At 40.5% G+C, this 21,345-nt stretch overlaps 1 long non-coding RNA gene across 1 annotated transcript in view; it reads right to left on the reverse strand.

Annotated features, from left to right (window-relative positions):
- Window positions 1-346: 346 nt before the first annotated feature.
- LOC125693110 (uncharacterized) overlaps window positions 347-21,345 on the reverse strand; it is an 88,570-nt gene continuing 67,571 nt past the window's right edge. The window contains exon 3 of the long non-coding RNA XR_007376998.1: window positions 347-1,012. This is a non-coding gene — a long non-coding RNA (uncharacterized LOC125693110). The remainder of the gene's footprint in view (window positions 1,013-21,345) is intronic.

Below are 21,345 nucleotides of genomic sequence, written 5' to 3' on the forward strand. Positions count from 1 at the left end.
TTTATTCAGAATCCTGAAATAAACCCGATTTTGAATTGGAGCACAGCTTTTCAAGATAATTTTAAAGAAATCTCTAAACACAGCAGCAATGTGTCCTTTTCACATACAATCATTCAGCAAAGTCATTTGATTCACTGGGATTCTTCTTTCATGCTTTATCATTTTACTTTCTTAAACACTGCTATAAAACTTTTGTGCTTTACTTAACATATCATACTTTTATATTTTTCATTATTTCCCCAAATGGTGGTGATGAAGCCTGACTACAGCTATTACTGTTCATACCAGTTGTACTTATTTATGAAGATTCATAGCTGCTCCTGTATTTTATGTACATTAAACCACAAAAACTTCCGAAAATGTAAAGCATCCCACTCTTTTGCATAATATACCTATTTTCAAGCCAAAACAGTTGTAGATCAAGCGTTTTTTATTATAAGCACAGAAACAGACAGAATATTAAAGGAAGATCTAAGTAAGAGGTTTATAAAAAGTTCCTCCCAGCCCCAAGATATTGGCTATATTTCCATGCTGCCTTCCACCATCATCATGTTATCTCTGACAATATTACCTCCGAGGTTTCCATTTGTTGCTGCAAATACACAGAAAAAAAGGTCTTATCATTAGCATTTGTGAGCAGGGTTCAAACCCATGAGACTGCAAATGTCTGCCTCCACTTTTGACATTTATCTACTATAAAATTAACAGGAATTAAGTCATATATAAGGATCTGGGAGTAGTAGCATCACCTTTGTCCTAGGTGCAAAGGCACATTGCCATCCCTTCAGAGACTTTTTCTCACCGAGCAAGCTCAGCTCTCCCCTTTCTCTCCAGAAAGAGAGAAAATGTGAATTCACTTAATTCTGCCAGAATGTTTTACAGCCCAAATGAGAACAGAGCACAGCACAAACATCACTGCCATAGGGCTCCATCCAGCAGGATTCTGGAGGGTAAGGAGGAACAAGCTGGGGCTCAATAGAGACAGAAGGTGGGGATAGGTTCATCCTCGTGCCTGAAAGAGAGAGAAGTAAAAAAATTATATAACAGACAAGATGTATCTCCTTTAAAATACAGCAATGCATCACCTGCAGCCCATCATGTTTTGCCCAGTAAAATATCTGTCCTCAATATTGAAAAAAAAAAGATGTGCATGCAGTCTACTCTGTCCTTGGGAAATAATTTACTCGATTGCTGATGTGCGGCTGTTATATGTCAGGGAAGAAAGGTGAGCAAATAATCATCCAAATATGTTTCAAAGCCCAATTTCAAAAATTGTTTTCTTTACTCAATTTGTCGCTTCCTTCTGTCTGAATGTCACCGCACATCATGGAAGGCCTCCCTGTAACCTTAGCAACCTTCACTTCACAACTTGGGCTGGCAGCCATGCCAATCCCAAAATAAATTATTTTAAAGTCAACTGTAACGAATGCTAAGATGTTTCCAAATCCTGGCATATTTAAGGTCACATTGTGCTAAGGAGTCTGGCTTCTATCTAGCTACAGCCAGTCAGGTATTTTTAAGCTTACAAGGCCTGAAAAGGCAATCTTCCCTTCATTCCTCAAGCTGAAAAAGGCTCTGCTTTTGAGGCCACACTGGCCTCCATAGTAGCAAAACCCAGACAGCACATGTTCACGGAGGCAATAAACTATGCGCTAATCCCAGCCCCAGTGCTAATTTGAACAGCAGCGCACATGAAAATTTTTCTTCTTTTGTTTAACTAATTAGCAGAATGACAAATCAATTCAGCCACAAGAAATAAAGAACCAAAGATAGCAGATAATTAAACATTAACTCAACAAAAATCTGTTAATCCTTCCACACGGTAAATTGGGTAATAAATTTCAGTGCTCAGCATTACCACTCTTCATTGGCCCTTGAGTGCAAGAACTTGTAGGGCAAATGCATTAAAAGATGCATCAAGACCAAAAAGCCTCACACAGTAAATTCATTAGCCATGCTTTTTCAACAGGGCCATTATTATAGTAGAGCTACCAGCTCAAGCAAATGTGCTTCTTGCATAATTTTGCCCTTTTCAGAAAGTGGAATATATATCAGAAACCGAATATTTATATGACAGCCAGTGTCATAAAAAGACAACACAGTACTGGCACAAATTTGCAATGAGAAATGGAGTAGAAAAGGGACAGAAGCAGCAGTAAACCATGCCAATCAAAACCAAATGTACTTTTCTGCCTGCAGGAAACAAAATTTTTCAGCCAAATGTAGCCTTGAGACTTTCCCTTTATTTCTCCTCCACGTCTGCTCCCAGCTTCCCACCATCCCACTGTGTAATTTGATTGCCACAGCTGGCTGGGGCTGTTTGATTTCTCCTCTTCTGGCTGAGTGAAGTATGCTACTGCTCCATAGTGTAAGCAAATGCCCCAGATTTTTAGTTTGTACTTCTTGCCTGTGCTCCCAGAAATAAATTGGTTTTCTAAAGTCTGGAAGTACAAACTGGCAGACTCAACAAAAAGGATTTATTTGCCTCTGTTGCATGTTCCACTGGGGATCACATTTTTGGCTCCCACATTCCCTGCTTTTACAGTGGCCCAGGATACTTGTGATTTCCCTGATCTTTACTTCTTGCTGTGCAGGGCATAAACATCCAAATTTGGCTTTTGCTGTAGCATGACAGATGATATGGAGAACTTTGAAGATGGCTGTTTTGTAACAGAAGAAGTTCAAGATAAAGCTTCTATCCATCCTGCTGAACTTCAATTCCTCCTCTGTCATTCCCCAAAATTACACAACAGAAGAGAGAACCTATGGAGCTGCCTTCAGTACCATCATCTTGATTAGCCAAGATCTCTGCTGTCATTTTATTGAATCTCCCTTCCATTAACACTTTATTTCTGGAAAGGCCTGAAGGCACCAAACCTGATAGAGTTCAAGAAGCTTTTAGACAATGCTCTCAAACAGGTAGTTTAATCTTTAGGTAGTCCTGCACGGAGCCAGGAGTGTGGCCACTTGTGTGGCCCTTCCAACTCTGAAACTCCATGATTCTATGACTCTGTGAAATTCTCCCCAGAATGGTGGACAAGATCTGGTAACACAGCTAGCAAAGGACACATCAGAGTGAATTGGACTATAGGTTTTTGCCTCTGTGGTTTCAAGATTTTCCCTGAGCTGCAACACTCGTAGAATATAGGAACACCTCATAAAAGCTACCAGCATGGATGTGCAACTTGCCCTCTTTCTTGGACACCTGGCACCACAAAGTCTGACACGCTACCTTCAAGATTTAATCAGAGGCAAAAAATTATGTATTTCTTCCACTTCAGAAATGCAGACAGTAAGTGCAAAGGGAGAAGTGGCTATCTGTAGTATGGGAGAAGCTGGAATGTAAAAGATTTTTCTGAATGATTCTCATACTTAATTTCATGCTACCTCATTGTTTAAGTAAGCAAAACTCAATGCATTTTTATTTAGAGGCTTATTTATTTTGTTGTGTCAACAAAGAATTTCATCTATAATCAGAGCTGATCTTGCAGCCAAACTACCATTCCTCAGAGCTCGGAATTCCCAAGAGCACCCACTTACTATTAAAAAAAAAAAAAAAAAATTATAAATACAACCCAAGGCTCTGAAATCTTCTATAAAAGAAACAGAAGCCTGGCCTGTTGAACACAAATGTTATTGAAATTGCAATGAATAAACCAATCCCGAGCTGACAATGTCACATACGAGGATATTGATGAGAAATTAAGTCTTGGATCTAATTTGCTCTATTTAAACAGTAATTCAAAACTGCTGGGAGCATGGTAAATGATTTTCTAACTCCTTTATTTAAAAGGTCTTAGCTGGGATTGCTAGCTGCTTGTAACAAGCTTTGGAAGAACTGAATTAAAGACACATAATTCGAAAGGATCAAACAACTACTAGAACCACTGCGGGGTGCGTAGGAAAGGGAGCAGTGAGTTAAACCAGTTCATCTTGGAAAGAAAAGAGTTGGATCAGTGCAGAAGTTTATGGAACTGGAATTATTCTTGTAACTGGTCTTTGCATCATATGACAGAGCTTAAGTGATAGAGTTTGTACATTTTCTTTAAAATGTTTCATGTCCAAGTTCAGCCAGGGAAGCTTGAAGCTCTGCAGCTGGAGACTCTCCAGCCAGCAAAGGGCAGGAGCTATAGGCAAAGCAAAGCATTCACAATGCCTTCAGAGAGACTCGGTTAACTTCAGTGTGGACACTTCTGCTCCTGAAAACACATTCGTATACTCTGGACCACTTTATGACTATAACAGAGTTCACCAAAGATGAATTACTGCCAGCAATGGCCAAAATTATCTAGACAGGTGAAAATAAGGAGACAAGCACCAATGTACCAACCTGCCAAAAACACAGTTTGGATCACTGTGTTGGAGATGATAAAGCCCATTCCACTGCTGCTCTTCTGTGGTTCAGTTAATGCACATGCTCACTGACACATTATCCACTGATCAAAACATGGAATTCTTTCATTCTCATTTCAACCTCTAGGTTGGTCCAGACAAGGAATCCGTCTCTAATGAAGCTAGAGGGGTATCTATGTCATTCCCGTCTTTCCTGTATATTATTACATTCATAAAGAATTTGCAGATTGTTTTATATTTATTATAGATTTATATTTGTTTTATGGTGAAACTAACTTGAGAGACAGTTTAAATTCCTCAGCATTCATCACACTGCACGCTGACCTACGATGACTAAGAACATGTCACCAGTTTGCAAAAGAGCAGCAGAGTGCCCCAAAGTCAGCAGTGCAGCAGTCCTATCCTCCCAGAGCCACAACACACAGCAGTCCCTGCTGCAGTATGCATGGCAAGCTGCCTGGCCTGCTTCATACCAACACTGTTCACAAGTCATCTAAGATGTGATCTGTTACGGGAGTCAAAAGGGCATCTTCTCACTGAGCACACAAAGCAGAGTGAGCAGCATTCATCACACCCAGCCCACACCTGCTTACCCAAAGATTTCTGCAGTTTCTGTTAACTCACTGAACAAGAATTGTAGAAGCACACCTGCATTCATGAAGCCTTTATTTAGGGACTGGATGTGGTTGTATGCTTCACATGAAATCTAGATCCTTGCAGTTGTCTTTCCCATCAACATTTAAGTCAGCTAGCAGGAGGGATTGCATAGCCGTGTTGCAGCAAATCCTATCAAGACTCCTCCTGACTCACACATTAAAAATAGCAACGCTACAGTTGATTTTCTGTAGCATGTAGAGTATGACAGATGCACTGAGCATTTTCTGGTATGCTCAGTTCCCACGTCACGGGGAGGCTGCCTTTAATCTCAGAATATTTTAATAGCACTACAAAGTCACAACTTGAAAAGCCCACAGACAAGAAGGAATATAGATTCGAAATTTGGCTGTGAAATTTGTGGAAGGGTTCTTTCATCAAATGAATCAGCTTCAAAAAATTATCAATAGAAAGAATATTCACTTGCACAGAAAGTGCCAATGAGCTGTTACAGCTTGCAAGGAAAGCTGCGTCCCTGGATTTTGTTTAGGAAACAGCCTGTGAAATTAAGATTTTATCAAAACCTCCTTACGTAAGCAAGATACAACTCTGAAAAACACATCCATCTAAAGACGTTCCAAATAAACAGCTAACTGCATTAGTATCTGCAGTGACCACAGGGCAGATGATCACTGTTACAGAATCAGGAATGCAGAAATAAAGTGATAGGATCCAGTGCTCCTCTGAGTACTGGAAAAGTCATTGTGGATCAAAAAAAAAAAGAAACGGCAATTCCACTGCTGCGATAGTCCTAATGGTATCTGACTTGACAGACTTTTTCTCCTATCTGAGAAATGAATAGTTACCTTCTAGTCATTCTTCTTACAATCATACCAGGATAAGCAAAAAAAACCAAAATAGGTTTTAACAGGTCCCAGATGACTGGAGGCTTGCCAATGTGACTCCCATTTATAAGAAAGGTCGTAAGGAGGATCCGGGGAACTACAGGCCTGTCAGCCTGACCTCGGTGCCAGGGAAGGTTATGGAGCAGATTGTCTTGAGGGAGATCATGCGGCATGTGCAGGGTGACCGGGGGATCAGGCCTAGCCAGCATGGGTTTATGAAGGGCAGGTCCTGTTTGACCAACCTGATCTCCTTCTATGATCTAGTGACCCATCTGGTGAATGAAGGAAAGGCTGTTGATGTGGTCTACCTAGACTTCAGCAAAGCCTTTGACACTGTCTCCCACAGCATTCTCCTGCAGAAGCTGGCAGCCAGAGGCTTGGATGGGTACACTCTTGGCTGGGTAAGGAGCTGGCTGGAGGGCCGGGCACAGAGAGTGGTGGTGAATGGAGTCAAATCCAGCTGGCGACCGGTCGTGAGTGGTGTTCCGCAGGGGTCGGTGCTGGGGCCTGTCCTCTTCAATATCTTTATTGATGACCTCGATGAGGGCATCGAGTGCACCCTCAGTAAATTCGCAGATGACACTAAATTGGCTGGAAGTGTGGATCTGCCTGGGGGTAGCGAGGCCCTACAGAGGGATCTGGACAGGCTGGAGAGCTGGGCTGGAGCCAATGGAATGAGTTTCAACAAGGCCAAATGCCGGGTCCTGCACTTCGGCCACAACAACCCCAGGCGACGCTACAGGCTTGGGGCGGTGTGGCTGGAGGACTGCGTAGAGGAAATGGACCTGGGGGTATTGATTGATGCTCGGCTGAACATGAGCCGACAGTGTGCCCAGGTGGCCAAGAAGGCCAATGGCATCCTGGCTTGCATCAGAAACAGTGTTGCAAGCAGGAGCAGAGAGGTGATTGTTCCCCTATATTCAGCACTCGTGAGGCCGCACCTCGAGTACTGTGTCCAGTTTTGGGCCCCTCACTGCAAGAAAGATATTGAGGCCCTGGAACGTGTTCAAAGAAGGGCAACGAAGCTGGTGAGGGGTCTGGAACACAGGCCATATGAGGAGAGGCTGAAGGAGCTGGGAATGTTCAGCCTGGAGAAGAGGAGGCTCAGGGGAGACCTTATTGCTCTCTATAACTTCCTGAAGGGAGGTTGTAGTGAGCTGGGGGTCGGCCTCTTCTCTCGTGTCATTAGGGATAGGACCAGGGGGAATGGTTTCAAGCTACGCCAGGGGAAATTCAGGCTGGACATGAGGAAGTATTACTTTTCAGAAAGGGTGGTCAGGCACTGGAATGGACTGCCCAGGGAGGTGGTGGAATCACCGAGCCTGGGGGTGTTCAAGGAAAGACTGGATGTTGCGTTGAGGGACATGGTTTAGTAGGAGCTATTAGGAATAGGTGAACGGTTGGACTGGGTGATCTTTTAGGTCTTTTCCAACCTTAGTGATTCTATGATTCTATGATTCTATGATTCTATGAAAATAATTATAACATATGTATTTTATATATATACGTATTCAATCCAAAGAAAGATCCATCAGGAACAACTGATGTCAAATTCATGTTCAAGGAACCCACTATCCACTTCTTTAAGATCGCCCAGTCCTTCCTCTCCAGATGTGCAGTTTTCTATCTGCAGTTGTCCAACTTCTTATTCTAGCAAGTTTTGGCCAAGGAAGATCCTGGCTTCACTTAAACATAAGGCTGAAATAACAGGGGTAATCCATCTTTTTTAACAGATCAATTTGATATTGTCATATAAAAAAAAAGTTCATCTGAATCTTAGAAACAGACAAGTATTTAAACTTCTTACATCTGACTAACAAAGCCAAAAGTCTCCACTGGGGTATGAAACGCAAAACCAATTGCCTCTGAAAGCACTGGGAAAGGCCTTGGAAGAAGAGAAGGAGATAACGAGCATCATCTACTTGGCACCGCCACCTCCTGCAAAGCAGGACAAGTTGTACTGTCTGAACAAACGATGAGAAGATACAAGGTACAGGCTTGCTGCCTGTGTTTGATACACCTTTCAGCCACTTAACTAGCCCTAAGTGAGCAGGACTGGCTTTTAAAGAAAGAGAGAAGCAGCAAGCCAGCTCACTTTAAACGTACTGATAATTTAAGACATGAGCTATAATGGAGATTTTTTCACTAATCAATAGGAAGACACTGAAAGTGGTTTTCAGAGAGGCTTAAGATTGAAAAGCACCAGACTTCCGTATTAGCAGATCCAACAACAGTGCTTTTTACTTCTTCGAAAGAATTTGCAAGAGACTGTGATTTTCACCTTTAAGAAGGCAATACAGATTGTTGATTTTCTATTGCTGTAGAAACTACGAGGGAAAAACAAACAAAAGCCATATAAAAGCAAAGACTACACAACAATTTACACATTTTTCCATTATATTTATCACTGATTTAGAAAGTTCCCCTACAAGGTAAAAGCCTAAGAGGACAGCAGGATGCAAAACAAAAAAGAAAAAAAAAAGACTGTATCTTTAACATGCCCATGGCTCCTGAAAGGAATAAGTTCAGGCAACGGCCTAAGATTTTATGTAGGCAAATATTTATCACATTTTGGAACAACGTTCTCTGAGTTGGGGCTGTATAAAAAATTCTAAATTTCAGCATTGTGTGCTTTCCTTAGTCTCATTTAAATTTACAGAATAAAAAGAAAGATACCTTATGGCTCTCAACTAAGAGACTGAGAGCAAACACACGGAGTGAAGTTGCAACTATGGTTGGATAGTTCTAATCACGGTTACAGATTAGACTGTAGAGTCATAATATTTTAAAGGGTCAATACATTAACTTCTGGAATACATGAAACTTCAGCTGAAAGCGGCTGCTTAATGTTTTTCTTTACATGCCAAAAGGACTATTACTGTGGTTTCAACTCAACTGGACCCTGGTTTTAGTAAGTATATATATAATAAATTCTCAAATCTTAATCTTACATTTTTGTTTTCATCTTGTTTTATTGATAGTTCATTATACTCTATTTCATTATTCTAAGGCACTGCCCAATAACACCAAAGGACAGTGTTCAAAGCACATAAGGAGAAGAGAGAACAAGATCTAGACCAATCTAAATTGGTTAAAATCTCCCTTTTTCAGATGTTGTGAATTAGCAGTCAATGATCTTATTTTTGAAGAGAGATTTTTGGTTGCACCAAAGGTTGAGCAAGGCAGAAACTCCTCTAAAAAACCCTTTTTTAAAAAAAGACCATTTATCTGAAGAAGAAAATAAACATTTTGAGAAGTTGAGGGAGCTGGGCTTGTTCAGCTTGGAAAAAAAAAGGGATTGCAGAGACCTCACTGTAGCCTGCCAGTATCTGAGGAGAGCATACAAAGAGAAGTGAGCTCAACCTCTTAAATAGTCCAATAGTGATAGGGAAAAGGGAATGGCTTTAAACTAATAAAATAGGGGACATTTTAGGCAAGATGTTAGGTGGAAATGCCTTACTCAGAAGGTAGTGAAGCACTGGCACAGGCTGCCCAGAGAGCTGTGGGTGCCACATTCCCAGAAGTGCTCAAGGCCAGGTTGGATGGGGCCCTGGGCAGCTGGAGCTGGTGGGGGCAACACCCACAGCAGAGGTTGAAGCTCGATGATACTATGATCTTACTGCTTTCATGATTGTTTTCCCTCCCCAGAACACCGTGGTGGGGATGGACCCTGACTTACAAGATCTCCATTAGAAAAGCCACCAGATTTTCTGCCATGCTGCATGGTTCCATAGGATAAAAATGCCTAGGATCTGTAAGCTCAAGAAATCCCATTTCAAATTGGTTTTACTCCTGGTTTCTTATTCAGGGTTCTGCAGAAGATGATAAGCAAGCCATAATCTTGACCCAGGCATGGAACTCAAACTGGAACTCCAAGGTTTTCTGATTTTCCAGATAATCTTTTATTGAGAATGGAACACAGGAACCTGGATTGTCCATCCCAAATAACATAGAAATTTGAGCTCCCTGTCCTACACTGGCCACCACAGAAGCATCCAGATTTCTAGTCTCGCAGACTAACCACTAAGGAAGATCACCAGTGCTTCCTCATTCCAGTCAGGGCTAAAAAAGCCTTAAGGCACCTACATTGAACAGCAACTCTTTCATCATCCCTGCTGTAAGCCTGAGCTGGGATCTCAGTAACTTCTACCTCTTCTAATCTGAGATGGAAGACTGAGATTGGTCCCTGCCACCTCCTCAAGAGCACGTTTCCAGGTGTCATGACAAAAGTGATTTTTCCACCAGAAAAACCCACATGAGAGGCTTTTTTTAATTTAAAATTGCTTAGCATTTCCTCTTGAAAGATACAGATGAAATTTCTACATAGTGCTCCACGCTGAACTATCGCTGAAGCTGTAATTGGCATTCCTATCTCGTGAAACACCTCTCAGCTCATTTTCCAAACAGAGATTATTACTATTATATTAAATATTAAGATTGGCAGAATATGACAGAATCACATTGAGGGCAAAGTATGACCTGTTGTATAAAATATAATCTAAGGGGATATGTAGAAACCCGGTTTGTTATAAACAAGTAAAGAGTCAGGAGACAGTTTACTTCCACAGTTCTGGCATGCAAGTATTTTGTTTTACAGATTTTGACATTTTTCTTATCATTTTGTTGGCTATCACATCAGAGAAACATCTCTTCAAGGCCAGACTATCAGTATAACTTTAGTCTAACCATTTTTCATCAAAATAAAATATAAATTGTATGCATTTTTGGGCCAAAATGACTTATTTTCATTAGAAAACAATATCATCTTCCTGATCTTGCTGTCATTAGAAGTCATGATTATGTCTGTGCCATTAACTACTTTTCAGCTAACTCTGGTTAATTGCTTGCTCTGCAACAATCTTGTTCTCATTCATGCATTGTTTATGAGGCTCTTAAATGCTTTCTTGTTTATTGAGCTCTGATTTACTTGATTATATTTGCATCCACTGTTTAAATGAAAACATATTCCTCATAGTCCTTCCCAGGCTTTGGCCATTAATTATTGCAGAAATATTACCTCTTTTAGACATACATCTCCTTTTTGTATTCTTACTTTACAAAGCTTTGTTTTCCACAAATAGTTTATGACAGACTTGCAAAATTTTCTCTGAAAAATATAGGAAATGGAATATTTGCAGAGAACCATCCATGTACAAAAATAAAGAAAAATAAATAGCAGTGTTGCTCTCAGCTGGGTCCACAGCTCAAAAAAAAAAAAAAAAAAAAAAAATAAATAAATCATACAAATAGACAGAAATAAAACCAGTGCCTGGCAAAACTGATATTTCAAGAACAAACTTACCAGCAATAAAAATCACTTCATGTTCAACCAAAGTTTTCAGAATAATCATACATTGTAAGTCAGGCTAAATTTTTGATCATCCAAAAAATATGTTTCTTTTATAAAATATGGGTCAATCTCACAATAAAGTGCTTCCATCTTTTTATTCCCCCAGCTTTATCTATATATCAAAGGCTATTCTCATTGGAATGTTGGTCTTTGTTTCTTAATGACTATGGAATAATAGTGGAAAACATGTTCTGGATGCAACTATATGCTGTGTTTCACTGCATGGAGATAAAGTGTGTCAAGCAGAAGTTGTATCAATGGTGATTTAGTTGTAAGCAACTGACCTTGCCACTGCCATGGTCTCAGAGAAGAGTGAACTGCAATTTCCACCTTCACTGGCAGGGATAAGTACTGAACGGCACCATGGCACAATGGATTTGTGCTGAGTGATGAATTAGCTGGTTTTGTAGCTTACTCCAGAGAGAATCAGACAGAGCTGCAGCAACAAATGAAGCCACTTGTATACACATGCAGATTATAAGGCAGTCTAAATGAATATTATTTAGAATTAGTACACTATTCTGAAGACACAAAGTCACCCCTTGTTTTCTAAACAAATGGCTATCAAGCTACGTTCCTCCATATATAATCAAGCAGGCAAAAACATCCCTTACCTATCACTTGGTTTCAGATTTAAGTATACTCTTTGTTGAGCTACCTTTTCACGTCCAACAAGCAAGTTAAGCTCTGTTAAGTATAAATCACCTTCATATTGACACAGAGGCTTCCACACTCAGTCTACAGGGGGGTACCTGCTTAACAGCTAGGTTAGAGTCTGTAGTAGAAGGAAAGAATAAAAAGGTGAGAAAATCTGAAGTTTCTTGCTTAAGAAGAAGTCTAGCAGCTGAAAACCACATTATATGAGCAGTTTCACACTTCTGCACACCACTTTAAAATGAGTAACCATATGCTGAAGGATAGAATATCTACTGCTTGCCAAAAACCATCTTGCTAAAATAAGACAAAGAGCAAAAAAATAAAGAAAGCAGACTAAGAGAAAGTCCAACTCCTTGCAGCAGCAGCTGTGCTGTTTTCTTGCTTAGGCTCTCCCAGTGACTTGCCTAGAGAAATGTCCATCACAAGCTAAGTTCTACCTGACAGCGCTGGCAAACCTCAGCTCCCTGTGGGAGCTGCCAGTTCTGCATACAGCCAGGGGCAGCCCCATGAAATGCGTATGCAGGAACCAGGACTTTTTTCTTCCCCTTCCTGGAAGAAGCAATTTCTTCCACATCTTCTTGCATTTCCACTGGGTGCTGGAGGCACCATGTTCCTCATAACTCCAGGGTAGCATTTCCTGTTTCTGATGTTTTTAAGTCTGCCTTAAAACCTTACAAATTATATGCAATTGCCAGTGTTAATTGCACTCATTTCCCATTCAGTTCTTAATTTCCACACTACAATGAACTCTGACTAGCAGCCACAGGTGACGCGTTAATGACATCACCACCAGATTAAGCCTTGAAACTACTAGTTCTAGATTTTCATCTCCACTCAGCACTCTTTACTTCCCTTTGTCTCTCCATGTCATAACAGAATGGAAGCTCCCCAATCACTAACCTATGTGGCCCTTAAAGCACAAACCCATCAACAGAATATTTCAAATTGTTCCCATATTTTATGTGCTTTCTGAAGTACAATCAAGTGAAAGTATGGTATATATTGAATTCTGTAGTTCCATTACACAGTTAAAAAAAAAAAAAAAAAAGTAAAAAATTAACAACTACAACAAAATCTTTATTAATCACTTAACTTTCAGTATTTTTCTTGCTTATATGAAGATTTTTTAATTCTTAATCCCTATGTTAGAGAACAGTGAGTTTTAAGCTAAAGCAAGAGAATCTCTGAGGTATGATTATGTATGAGAATACTATATCCTACGAAAAAAGGAGCCAGCTAATACCATAACATTGCCTTTCATTCTAGCAAAGATATCATCTGATTTTTCTCCCCCTTATTACTGCTGGCATCCTATTTCATTACTTCATACCTGCTAGTTACTTCCTTGCCATTTAAGGGAGATCTTGAAAACAAATCTACAACTACACCTAAGAAGAGAATCAAAGCATCATATTCTGCTCAGATGAAATTAATATACTTTGCAAAACAAAGAATTGGAAAAAAAAATTCTTTGCGATTTGTTTTCTACCAGCAAAATGTCTAAACATGGTTTGTGGTTTCTGCAGCTCTGCATTTTGTTGATGATCTAATTCAGGCTGGTGGGAGGTAATTGATAAATATAATGAATGTTCTGCCCTAAGGGTAGAGGCTGATGAAAGATGGACCATGTTTTCAATTCAAGACTGTCTACCCTGTGCAGAACATAGAACTTCTTCATGAAGTAACTTTCCACCTACATTGTGCTGTTCAGGACAGCTCTGCCCAAAAAAAACCTCCGTAGAGGTAAGAGGTATGATAAGGCTCCATAAAGAGCCGTATCATTTACAACCACTGTCCCCTAAAGGAAACAGTGATTGCAGATCATTTTTCTACTGGATAAGTGCCATACACATACACATACATTTGTGACATTTCAAAATATGTCCGCTGTGTCCTAGTATCTATGAAACACCTTTTCAGCAAGAGAAACATCCATTGTGATCCCAGTCCTAGGAGGAAGGGTTGCAATGATGGACTTGAAAAGACAAGTTGGAAGGGCTGAAGGAGGCAACATTTTGTTTTTCAGATTCATTTAATATGTAGCAGTCACCTTGACGTGTAGAAGTTTTCCTGGAGAAACAATCCCAATTCTGAACGTAAAAAAAGATCGATAGGAAAACAGTCTTTCCTTACCTAAAACATTATAAGAGCCCCTGTTGTACATGAAGCAGAAAGACTGAGAAGATCTTGAAATTGTCAAGTATACGCTCCACAAGACTCAGAGAGAAGATCACTACAGTGGAGAGAGCTGCTGCCTTCTTAGACACCAACAGCCATGGGAAGGGATTCACGAAGAAGATGCCCAGAGGCATGCAAGTTTGCAGCCCAGTTAATACAGCAGGGTGCCCAGCCAGAGAGTAACTCTGAAAAGCCCAAACACTGCGGCTTCCTTTCTCAGGATTTTTCTTAGCCTGCCTAGAGCATTATTTTACTTTCCTTAGCTGCAACAGCAGTTTTAATGACTATGTGGCTGTTCAGTTTTTTGCTTAGCTTTGTATAATCATAGAGTTTGACCATAATTTTGATACAGATAATAATAACAAGTAGTTATTCTGTACAGAATGAACCATTAATGATGCCAGCCTAATGATGCGTGCAGAGGAATGTGGACGTGGGACTTCACTGAGGACCTAAAAATTAGGGCTGGGGACATAGAGCAGACAAATTAATGCAGTGAAATCAGGACACAGGATAATACAGCAGGCCCAAGGCTGGGCATAGGTCAGCAACTGGCACTTACTGAGAGCCAAAGGCCTTCAGTGAAGCTGGGCAAACATCTCTTTGCCTGGGGCACCAGTACACTCAAAGCTCGCTCTGCCTATGATGGCTAACTTAAATCCCAAGGAGCACTGACAAAGGCTTTTCGTGATGTGGATGTCTACCCTGTAGGTATGGCACTGACCCGATCCATTTCATGCGGGACACCCAACTGTCATCAAATGGCAACACATCACTGTTAACAGAAACCAGATTTAAAGCTTCTTTTCTAACATTCCATCCCAAATGTCTTTGCTTGCTAAGAGCATTTTAAGAAACATATGTAAAGAACATAAACATTCAATTTTCTTCCAGTTTCCACATTTTTCACAAGTGTATTGAAGCTAGAAAATATACTCAAACTACCTTCTTTGATTAATATCTTTTCTGGGCCAATTTTCTGTGCAATACAAAGCAGTGCAGAGAGGCTGATGATTCCAGGGACTCTTGTTAACAAGCAAATACAAAATGTAGTGAAAAACTTACGTTTCTAATGCCTTTGCTCTACAAAGCCAATGATGAGGGAAAATAAATATTTAGTATTCCAAGAAAGTGCTTCAAAACATATTCTAAACTGAAATTTCCCACCTCCTTTTTACTTTCAAAGAATAATTTAATGGGGAAGTAAATGCTCTCACTGAAAATATGAATCTCTTACAAAATACAAACTCTCTTTACTTTCTTAACAGGAAAACATAAATGTCTTTGTACCTGCACATCTATAACCTGTGAGTAAAAAGATCCCATTTCTATTGGAAGCGACCAGCTTATGGTTTACAACAGCTTACAATAGATTACATAGGAAATGACTTCTGCTGTCAGAAGTTGTACACTTAGTACTGTGGCAGCTGAATGAAATTGACTGTCCTGACAGTTCTTACACCTGCTTATATTCTAGGAATCTATCTGCCACTGTTGAGTTGCCATCAGCAAGAAACCAACTGAACTTGGCAATACCACTTCTACCAATCTTTACACCAGTACATGCAGCAAATACTATAATCACCATTTTTCATTTCTTCAGTATCTATGGTTTATATTGCTATAGAATCACTACAGAAAGGAAATGTAACCAAAATGCATAGCAGCAAGCTCTGCATGCAAGGCTAAACCAGAAGCATATCTAAGGCTCAGTTCCCTTTCTCTTCCAGAACACACTGTTACCATAGGTGCTTAAATCTGTCCCTTTCCATGGAGAGGTAGGGAAAGCACATCACAGAATCACAGAATCACAGAATTGTAGGGGTTGGAAGGGACCTCAAGAGATCATCGAGTCCAACCCCCCTGCCAAAGCAGGTTCCCTACACCAGGTAGCACAGGTAGGCATCCAGGCAGGTCTTGAACATCTCCAGAGAAGGAGACTCCACCACCTCCCTGGGCAGCCTGTTCCAGTGCTCCGTCACCCTCACTGTAAAGAAGTTCTTGCGCATGTTTGTGCGGAACTTCCTATGCTCCAGTTTCCAGCCATTTCCCCTTGTCCTGTCTCCACTCACCACTGAAAAGAGTCCGGCCTCGCCATTCTGCCCCCCACACCTTAGATATTTATAGACCTGGATCAGGTCCCCTCTCAGTCTCCTTTTCTCAAGGCTGAACAGACCCAGTTCACTCAGCCTTTCCTCATAGGAGAGATGCTCCAGGCCTTTCACCATCTTCGTGGCCCTCCGCTGGACTCTTTCCAAGAGATCCCTGTCTTTTTTGAACTGGGGAGCCCAGAACTGGACGCAGTACTCCAGATGAGGTCTTACCAGGGCAGAGTAGAGGGGGAGGATCACCTCCTTTGACCTGCTGGCCACGCTCTTTTTAATGCATCCCAGTAAGCCATTGGCCTTTTTGGCCACAAGGGCACACTGCTGGCTCATGGCCAACCTGTCGTCCACCAGGACACCCAGGTCCCTTTCCGCAGAGCTCCCCTCCAGCAGGTCATCCCCCAACCTGTACTGGTGCATGCAATTATTCCTCCCCAGATGCAAGACTCTACACTTGCTTTTGTTAAACCTCATCCGGTTTCTTTCTGCCCAGCTCTCCAGCCTATCCAGGTCTTGCTGAATGGCAGCACAGCCCTCAGGCGTGTCAGCCAATCCTCCCAACTTCGTATCATCGGCATCACATGTTGGGTGCACAGCACTCGCTCATCATTTTGTTTAACAGAATACTTTCTCATTTTGAATGAGTGCTGCATTTTTAGTGCTTTATACAGCATGGTTTTAAGTCTCTTGGAGTATGAGATGTCTTTCTAATGCCTATTAACCTATTTCTCTTCAGTCTAATTTTAATAGCCGAAATTCAGGTTGCTACAACATGATGGAACATCAGAAAGTATCTCCCTGCAGATCTTTCTAAGTTTGAGGAGGGGTTGTGACAGGCTGTACATTTATTAATTCTCAGTTTGATTAGGAAGAAATTACATATAATCTGCATGCATTCTTATGTCAAATGGAGTGCTGCATTCTCTATAGCTTGTCCTTACCAAGCACACTGATAACCCAGCTCAGTGACTGCTCTTTCCCTCCTCCATCATGTTTCACCTCCAGTGGAATATCTATCAGCAGTACCCTCTGCTTTCTAAGATTCCCCAAGAAATGTCTTCCATGCACATTTCTAGTCGGGATGAACTGGATGTACTCATTTTGTAGATGTGCTATGCCCACCAGCTACTTGCAGATTTTCTCATTAGGCTTATTAATCAGAATTTTGTGAACACACAATCAGAATGTGAACACAACTGGACATATGTTCTGCCTGAAATATTGTTTTTTAACAGTGCTACTTACTCTTTATAACATGCCATCTGCACAGTCTTCAGGGTCACACACTATTTTATCTATTCCCATAGCAGATAGATTTAATTTGCATAAGGAATTTAAGAAATGTCTATATAAGACGATTCAATTTCATACTCATGATATTGGAACACTTTTGTCAGTTACATTTCACCTCACAGGATTCAGTTTTTCTATGAGAAAATGGAATCCAAGGGTTTAAACATTGTTTAAGCTAATTATTAGAGCTCAACACATAGACAAGGTAAGATATACCCATTCCAACAGAAGCATGCCAATTTACTTCAGCTGGACAGCTTCCTATTGTTGTTTTATTTGAATAAATGATAGAGATATCCTTCCAGTGTTTATAAATCTAGTTAGCAAGAAATGTAATCTGAGAGTTAAATGCAGCTGCTGCAAAAACCAACCATATATTCCTGACAATTATCCTGTATTTAACTTGCCCAAGAGCAAACCTCCCAAGCTTTGAGATTCAAGAACCCTTGATGCAGAAGTGGAAAATCAGCTTATAAAGTCAGACAGATAAGAATAATCTTCATTCTTAGGGTATAATACATGTAATATCATTATTAGTGTTGTAGAAAAGTAGAGGAAAAGTATATTGAGCATATGCAAGTATTATAGGGGTAATGGAAGCATTCAGCTGTAAAAAGTATCCAAATGAAGGTCATTAGCCCAGGATATTATCCAGACACGTATCAGATGCAAAGTACTCTCCAGCTATGGGAGCAAAGACCTGGATGTTCTTGAGATTTGAAACTTGTTTATATGTGTGAAGGTGGGTGAACGTGTAAAAAGGTGTTAGCATGCCATATCTCAGTTTCAAATATGACTCATCACCTCCATATTCTTCCACTTCTCACGCATTCGCCGATGAGTCACAACTGCAGAAGACCGCTTTACATTTTGGCTGCACATTCAGTACTACAAAATCCACAAAGTTCTTTGCTGTTATTTTACCAGTGAAAATACCATGCTGATTCTGAGCACAACAGTCCCTATCCTGTTTGGATTTATCAGACTGTATACACAAAATTCCTGAATAAGATAGTGAATATACTAGTAATACAAATATAATAACTAGAAAAATCTCCATAAATCCTCTTGAAATTGTACCAATTTCCTGACTACTTCCAAGGTGAAGCAAGAGGAGATACACTACTGACTGCACACCTGCGATGGAAGTCTGTCCAAAAAAACTGGAAAACCGTGAACATACATTTTTCTTCACAGTAGGACTGAACACACTTGTATAGGGCGACAACTACTAACAAAACTTACAGACTTCAAATGCACAAACTAGAAGTGCCTGCAGAAGGAAAAAGTTTATGTATCTATGAATTCTACAGAAAACCACAGAGGAATATGAAAAACAAAAAAACAACCAACATTCCTTTAAGCTGTAAAAGCAGCAACAGGGATGCTTTTACTAAGTTTCAAGCTTCACCCCATCTGAGGAAAAAGGTGAAGGGAGGCTGCTCTGTCTTGGTTGTCAATCCAGCTAGAGTATAGAGGAGTAAAGTGGGCATTGGGGACTGCATCTATCTAAAAGCATTAAAATTAAAAGCCAGTAACATGCTACCATAGCCATAAGAGGACGGCAGAGATTTTGAAACTGAGAGAAATAATGGTTCTAATATTAAGGTGGTAAAGAAGCCCTGACTTCTTGTTCCACACACATCAGTGGGGAGCCCCGACTTGTAACAGCTAAGGATCTGGATACCCATTTTTATTTATTGATTTTATCAACCAGACTACCTGCTACCTGGACCAGAACATCTACACAACCACCCACGTCATATAGCTGGGGCTGGGTTCACCTCCATGACTGCAGATAGCTCTTCCCAATATACTGCTGCATACAGCAAGAAAAAAGGCTCTCCAGATGGTGAATCAAACAAACAAAGGAGGCATGTACCCAGAGCAGGTGAAGCATTCCTCTCACTCCAAGTCTTGCTTAGGCACTCACAGAGTGCCACTGCACATATTCAGAGCCAGTCCCAATGCTCTGTGCCCCAAAGCCACCCCCAGCACACAATGCAAGAGGTCAAAATACCCTGGATACCACAAGACACAACACTTTGTATCATATTCAAGTACAAAATTCCACTTTCTCATTTTGAATGTGACCAGGCAAAGGGAACAAGTCAGCTCTGTCTGTCTCTGTTTATTCCCAAGAGCCCCTAAAAGCCCATCAGCTGCAGTGTCACTGAGCACAGCTTCCCCAACAAGGAAGCACAGAAAGATCTGCAGTGTTGTGTTAAAGACAACATTTCCCAATAGTTTCTACAAAATTAGCCACTATAGTGAATGCTGCAGAGCATCAGTGAAGGTTTCAGAGCCACTGGGAAGGTGAGGTGGACAACTCACCAGAGCCTCAGGTCTGCCTCAAAACTCTGAGCCATAAATATGCCAGCAAAGTTTTCTTCTATGTCTTCGCAGTGCCTGAAGGCTGAACAAAGCCCCATGCCTATGTACTGACCCTGAAGATACACTGCCAAAATCACTCACTTCTGTAGAAATGCGACACAATACCAGGAACACCTCTAAAGGCAACAGTATTCTTAGTAGTTCAAGACTGCCATAAAGGACCTGTGCTACAAGCAAATCTGTTGTCTTAGTTAAAGTCTTAATACACACACAGGTGGAAACAATTGCTAGATTTAACAGGTTTTGAAACGATCAGTTTTATGTGGCAGCACACAATTACCTTGTTTTCCTACTTAACCTGATTTCATGATCTCTCTCTAATTCTGGGGGTGACTGAAAGCTCAGTTTACTTTTCCTAATGTTGTATCTGTTCTCCCTTCAACCATAACCCCACAATTTTAACAGCCAAACAAGTTTAAACACATAAAATTTAATGTACACTACAGAAATTTATTCAGTTCTTCCTAAGACATTTGTTACTCAGAAAATAAGTTATTTGTTGATCAGAAAATACAAAATTTTCCTTATGCTTAAGTACATGTTTTCAATGCTCCTGCTTGCAGTAAGGAGAAGCCATCTTCTTGTACTTAACAATGCTTTCATACTACAGAACTTAAAAGTTTTGAGTAGCATGACACTCTTATGAATTGTTACGGCAACAAACTATCAGAGACATCCAGGTCTTCAAATAATACAAGCATTCAACATTCAGTACAAAATTGACTGGAAGCTCAGTGTTCAGCATAGTATAACGTATGTAATAATTGGCTTTATAGAGGTAGAAAAACAGCCTTATTGTTAGGGGATTTTAATGTATTTAATGGAGGTTGGAACTAGATGATCTGCAAGATCCCTTCTAAACCATTCTATGTTTGCATATACTTAGCATGCAAGTGCAAATTTGCACACACTGTTAATTTGTCTGCCTCATCAATCGCTCCATGTTCTTAAATTGCTCCCATTAAACAAACTCTGGCAAGTTTCTGAAAGCACTTCCATCCAACTAAGTTATGAGATGGATACTTGTTAAGAGGTTTCAGCAGTGCTTCAGCTACACTGGCATTTCCAGAATATTTATGTATGCATAACATGTCAGTGCTGAGCTCAGCTCAAGTTGTAATTAACATTCTCAGAACAGAAATTAAAATTGTATAAGGTAAAACAGTACTCCTGCCATGGAGCATTCTTGCACTTCTGAAAAATCACATTTTCCTTCAGAGGTTCCTCTCTCTGGAAGAACTTCAGTGACCAGCCAGTAGGGTGACTTTTTAAGAATGTGTCATCATGTTTCATAGTCTTACATATCACACAGGCAACATCAAATTTAGGTGTTAGAATGCAACTGTATTGCTGATGTTATTGGGGACTCTGCTGTAACTCCACTGTGGATTAATGATTTCTAGTAGAAATGCATTAAGAAGTACATCAATGAGTGCATGCACAAACTATGAGTAGAAAAGACCTTCTAGTATTTGAGGAGACAGTGTGATGTCAAAACGTTCTTTACGCAAGTGAT

The sequence above is a fragment of the Lagopus muta genome, chromosome 5 (genome assembly GCF_023343835.1).
Source record: "Lagopus muta isolate bLagMut1 chromosome 5, bLagMut1 primary, whole genome shotgun sequence".
In the NCBI taxonomy this organism is placed as follows: Eukaryota; Metazoa; Chordata; class Aves; order Galliformes; family Phasianidae; genus Lagopus; species Lagopus muta.